The sequence below is a fragment of the Scyliorhinus canicula genome, chromosome 22 (assembly GCF_902713615.1).
Source record: "Scyliorhinus canicula chromosome 22, sScyCan1.1, whole genome shotgun sequence".
Lineage (NCBI taxonomy): Eukaryota > Metazoa > Chordata > Chondrichthyes > Carcharhiniformes > Scyliorhinidae > Scyliorhinus > Scyliorhinus canicula.
In genome coordinates, this window is record NC_052167.1 from 27,429,438 (window position 1) to 27,435,437 (window position 6,000).

Consider the following 6,000-nt stretch of genomic DNA (forward strand, 5'->3'; position numbering starts at 1 on the left):
AGGAAACCCACGCACACACCGGGAGGACGTGCAGACTCCGCACAGACAGTGACCCAGCCGGGAATCGAACATGGGACCCTGGAGCTGTGAAGCATTTATGCTAACCACCATGCTACCGTGAAGATTTAAGGTCCCTGGGGCAAAGTTGAGAGGAGATGTACGAGGCAGGTTTTTTACGCACAGGGTGGTGAGTGCCTGGAACGCGTTGCCAAGGGATGTTGTGGAAGCAGATACATTAACGGCGTTCAAAAGGCATCTCAACAAATACATGGATAGGATGGGTATAGAGGGATACAACACAAGGAAGTGCTGAGGGTTTTGGCCAAGGTTAATATAATGACCGGTACAGGCTTGGAGGGCCGAAGGGCCTTTTCCTGTCCTGCATTGTTCTTTGTTTGTTCATTTGGATCGCTATAGAACATAGAACATAGAACGATACAGCGCAGTACAGGCCCTTCGGCCCTCAATGTTGCACCGACATGGAAAAAAAAAACTAAAGGCCATCTAACCTACACTATGCCCTTATCATCCATATGCTTATCCAATAAACTTTTAAATGCCCTCAATGTTGGCGAGTTCACCACTGTTGCAGGTAGGGCATTCCACGGCCTCACCACTCTTTGCGTAAAAAACCCACCTCTGACCTCTGTCCTATATCTATTACCCCTCCATTTAAGGCTATGTCCCCTCGTGCTAGCCACCTCCATCCGCGGGAGAAGGCTCTCGCTGTCCACCCTATCTAACCCTCTGATCATTTTGTATGCCTCTATTAGGTCACCTCTTAACCTTCTTCTCTCTAACGAAAACAACCTCAAGTCCATCAGCCTTTCCTCATAAGATTTTCCCTCCATACCAGGCAACATCCTGGTAAATCTCCTCTGCACCCGTTCCAAAGCTTCCACGTCCTTCCTATAATGAGGCGACCAGAACTGTACGCAATACTCCAAATGCGGCCGTACTAGAGTTTTGTACAACTGCAACATGACCTCATGGCTCCGGAACTCAATCCCTCTACCAATAAAGGCCATCACACCATAGGCCTTCTTCACAACCCTATCAACCTGGGTGGCAACTTTCAGGGATCTATGTACATGGACACCGAGATCCCTCTGCTCATCCACACTACCAAGAATTTTACCATTAGCCAAATATTCCGCTATCTGTTGTGAAAATCTATTGAATCGGCAGAAGGGCCAAGCCTCATATAAATTGAGAACGTGTTGTAGTCCAGGTGGTGTACGTACACCCAGAGAGATATTAAGTTGCAGTATTTTAATCCTGTCAGGAATGGTGATCTATTTCCAAGTCAGGTGTTTCCTGGAATCTGCTACCTTTGTCCTTCGAGATAATAGAGGCTGCGGATTTGGAAGGTGCTGCCTGAGGAGCTGCCTGAGTTGCTGCTGTGTATCTTGTAGATGGTGCACACGGCTGGCACTGTGCGTTGGTGGAGGGAGTGAATGATTAAGGTGGTGAATGAGGTGCCAATCCAGCTGGCTGCTTTGTCATGGATAAGTGGTAAACGACACATTGGTGAGACCACATCTCGAGTGGTCTCCTTATTTAAGAAAATATTTAAATGTGTTGGAAGCTGTTCAGAGAAGGTTTACTAGACCTGCATATTTTTTCACAGAATTTACAATGCAGAAGGAGGCCATTCAGCCCATCGAGTCTGCACCGGCTCTTGGAAAGAACACCCTACCCAAGCCCACACCTCCACCCTATCCCCATAGCCCAGGAACCCCACCCAACACTGAGCAATTTTGGACACTAAGGGCAATTTATCGTGGCCAATCAACCTAACCCGCACATCTTTGGACCGTGGGAGGAAACCGGAGCACCCGGAGGAAACCCACGCACACACGGGGAGGATGTGCAGACTCCGCACAGACAGTGACCCAAGCCTGAATCGAACCTAGGACCCTGGAGCTGTGAAGCAATTGTGCTATCCACAATGCTACCGTGCTGTATCTTTGGAGTGTGGGAGGAAACCCACCCAAACTTCACACAGTCAGTCACCCGAGGCTGGATTGAACCCGGGTCCCTGGCACTGAGAGGCAGCAGTGCTAACCACTGTGCCACCGTGCCGCCCATGTGGAAAGCCTGGTGAGATTGGGAGTTGAGAAGATTAAGAGGCAACTTGATTGAAACATGTCCGATCCTGAGGTGTATTAACAGGGTGGATATGGAGAGGATGTTTCCTCATTCGGGAGAACCCAGAACTAGGGAGTTCACTGTTTAAATGTGTTGCCCATTTAAGACAGAAATTAGGTGAAAACCTTTCTCTCAGTGTTATGGGCCAGGGCTTAGAAACTCTAAAGTGTATTATGAATCACACCTGACCCATAACATTTATGTTGAATTTGGCTAGGATAATCACTTCAGGTGTGATTCGTCAGACTTCCTAGGCGCTTAAATCAAAAAAAAATTTATTATAAGAATGTAGTTCACATATATAAAACACAGCAAGAATTTGTTATTACTTATAAACATAAAGATAACACAACAGCTACAGTAATCCATGTATCCGACTCTTAATGAATTCCCCCTTAGCTGTTCCAATTCAATAACAAAATCCAATAAACCAAAACCCCTTTCAAGGGCGCGGCCCAGCACACTGTAATCTCACTCCAATGGGATTGGTCCTTTCCCTGAGATTCGGATCCAGTTCCAACCAGCAGATTCAAAACTCCTTCCGGAAAGCAGCTCTGTCTCTAAAGTCGCCGAGGTAGTTTGCCGCGCCCAATGTGCTTTCAGTTCACTGGAACAGCTTGAAAATGAAAACACTGCCTCTCTTCTGCAGTCCAAAGCAACAAACCGAAACTGAAACCCCAACACCGACACCCCCTCTCGCCTGACAGCCACAGCCCAGCTCCACCCACAAATGACATCACTGAAGCCGTGCCACAAGTCATGTGGTTAGACCAAACCTTTCTGAAAGGGACACCCACGTGACATTCAGAGAGCCGTGAGTCTCTGTAACCCTCTTCCTCAAAAGGCAGTGGTTGCAGAGTCCGTGAATATTTTTTTAAGGTAGAGTTAGATAGATTCTTCATTAGCAAGAGGGGTGAGAGATTATCGGGGTTAGGCAGGGAATGTGAAGTTGAGGTTAAAATCAGATCATCAGTGATATGATTGAATGGCACAGCTGTCTCAAGGGGCCAAATGGCCTCCTCCTGCTCCTATTTCCTATGTTTGGCTGCTGGGATCAATGCAAACGTCTTGCTACCAGTTCCATTGGGCATACAAAATGGTGTTGACCTGCCTCCATACACACAGCGTCCTCTCTTTGCAGACCATACAAACCCACACCCTACAAATAACCTTTCTGTGTTGCAGAGGACCCCTAGGGCTTTGCCTAAAGGCGTATTGTCCATGTTGTAGCTTCCAGTGTAGCCTTTCGCAGCTGGGAGTTAACGAATGAGTACCGTCCATTTAAATGCTGTCCCTCCACCCATGATGCAGCTGGCAGCTTGTAAGGGCTGTCTTCTTGAATTACATTTATCGTGCATTGGGGGCAAGGTAAATGAGGGGGTGTGACTGGGGAGATTCAGTGCTACAGTCCTCTCCCGCACCCCGTACAGAGCAGGGTGTACAATTCCCCAAGCGTATCCAGCCCCGGTTTTTGACTCGGGCGTAAATTTGCAACGCAAACGGATGTCTCCTTGTAACTTGCTCCTTGAGAAGCCGCGAGTTCCTACTTGTCTGAATGTGTTTGCACTTTCCTTTTCTTTTCAAGTCACAGAGCTGTCCACTCTGGAATGTCAACACCCTCAATGGTTGTCAAATTACAGTAATCGGGAGCTGCTATTACCTGTCTGAGCGGCTCACCTTTTCCCCAGTTACCTTGAGCTCCCAGTCAGTAACATTCAGCATTTACAACGGGTTAGCGCTGCTCATAGTGCCAGGGACTGATAGATTTCACCATTTGGTTTCAGCAGTACTTTGCGATTACTGGAACTCAGTAAACATTTAAGTGAAAACTTCTCAGGTGCAAATAGGAATTGTTTTATTTGTCTTCTATTGATTACAATTTGAAAGTCATTTAAAAGGCAATCCGTAGACAATTTGAAGCTTTCAAAGAATCACGGAAATTATCTTCTTGCTCAGGCAAACAGCTCGCAGTGACTTTTAAAAGTCAAAGTCTGAAAATGAAATATGAATACAGGGAGACAGTGAATAGTTCAGATCAAAGTATAGATGATTCAAGAAAAAGAGAGAAAGAAATCCAGCTAATCATCCAGCCCAGCTCCAGCTTCAAACACTAAAAATGGCCGAACGAAGCTTACAGCTATACTGTTGCATATCTGTCTTAAGGCATTTAACCACACCCCAATATAATCCTAATTGGTTTGGGTTAGATTTAAACATGCCCTCGATGTTGCACCGACCCGTGAAACCATCTGAAGCCTATCTGAATAGTGTAGGTCAGATAGGCTTCAGATGGTTTCAAGGGTCGGCGCAGCATCGAGGGCCGAAGGGCCCGTACTGCGCTGTAATGTTCTATGTTCTATGATGTGATGGCAAGCTGTCCATCTTTAACATACACCATTAGTTCTAATTGTTTCGTATCTGCATACTTGTGTATGTTAAAGAATGAGATCGTGTGCTGTTATCAAGGCCAGTTTGAACTGGCCTTTTGCTGGCTTAGCTGTTATAACAATAGAGCCTTCATGTCACCTTGCCGTGCCACCCTGTTGCTATGGCTGTTGCTATGGATCCTGCTCTGTCCTTGGACACTGTCTTGAAAAATGTATTCATTAAATCAGTTAAAGTGTTTGTTTTAATCTAATAAAGTGAATTATGCTTCTTCTGTGCTGTTTTGTAAACTGTTATGTCCTGAGGTTATAAAATTGTTGAAATCCTTAATTTAAAATGGGTAAAACTGGGACTTAATATTTATCCTAAATAACTATCCTCTACCTATTAGGTGTGCCTGGAAACAGTTGACTTCGACAGGGACCCAGGTGATTCCGACCTCAGGCAACTGTCTGTGTGGAGTTTACACGTTCTCGCCGTATCTGCGTGGATGCTCTGGTTTCCTCCCACAGCTCAAAGATATCCTTGTTTTTTTTCCCCCGAAATTTAAAGTGCCCAATTTTTATTTTTCTGATTAAGGGGCAATTTAATGTGGCCAATCCACCCACCCTGCACACCTTTGGGTTGTGAGGGTGTGCACACTCCACACGGACAGTGACCCAGGGCCGAGATCGATCCCGGGTCCTCGGCGCCGTGCAGCGACAGTGCTAAGCACTGCGCCGCCGTGCCGCCCTAAAGATTTGCAGGTTAGGTGGATTGGCCGTACTAAATTCCCCCTTAGTGTCCAAAGGTTAGGTGGGGTTATGGGAACAGGGTGGGGGGGTTGGGCCTAGATAGGGTGCTCTTTCCAAGAGCTGGTACAGACTCGGTGGGCCGAATGGCCTCCTTCTGCACTGTAAATTCTATGATTATGCCCTGTAGGGTTTCTATGATACAATCCTGATGTCTTCAATATTACTGGTCAATGTTATGAGGGGTCTGATAGTGACTAGAGAGAAGGTGTTTCTACAGGAGGAAAAGTGCAAAACTAGTGGACATAGAACATACAGTGCAGAAGGAGGCCATTCGGCCCATCGAGTCTGCACCTACCCACTTTAAGCCCTCACTTCCACCCTATCCCCGTAACCCAATAACCCCTTCTAACCTTTTTTTTTTGGACACTAAGGGCAATTTAGCATGGCCAATCCACCTAACCTGCACATCTTGGACTGTGGGAGGAAACCGGAGCACCCGGAGGAAACCCACGCAGACACGGGGAGAACGTGCAGACTCCGCACAGACAGTGACCCAAGCCGGGAATCGAACCTGGGTCCCTGGAGCTGTGAAGCCACAGTGCTAACCACTGTGCTGCCATCCTGCCCCAATCAACTGAGATCTTATTGAATGACCAAGCAGACCCAAGGGGCCGAATGGCGTCCTCCTGCTCCTAGCTCACATGTTCTGTTATTTTGGATTGTGCATTGT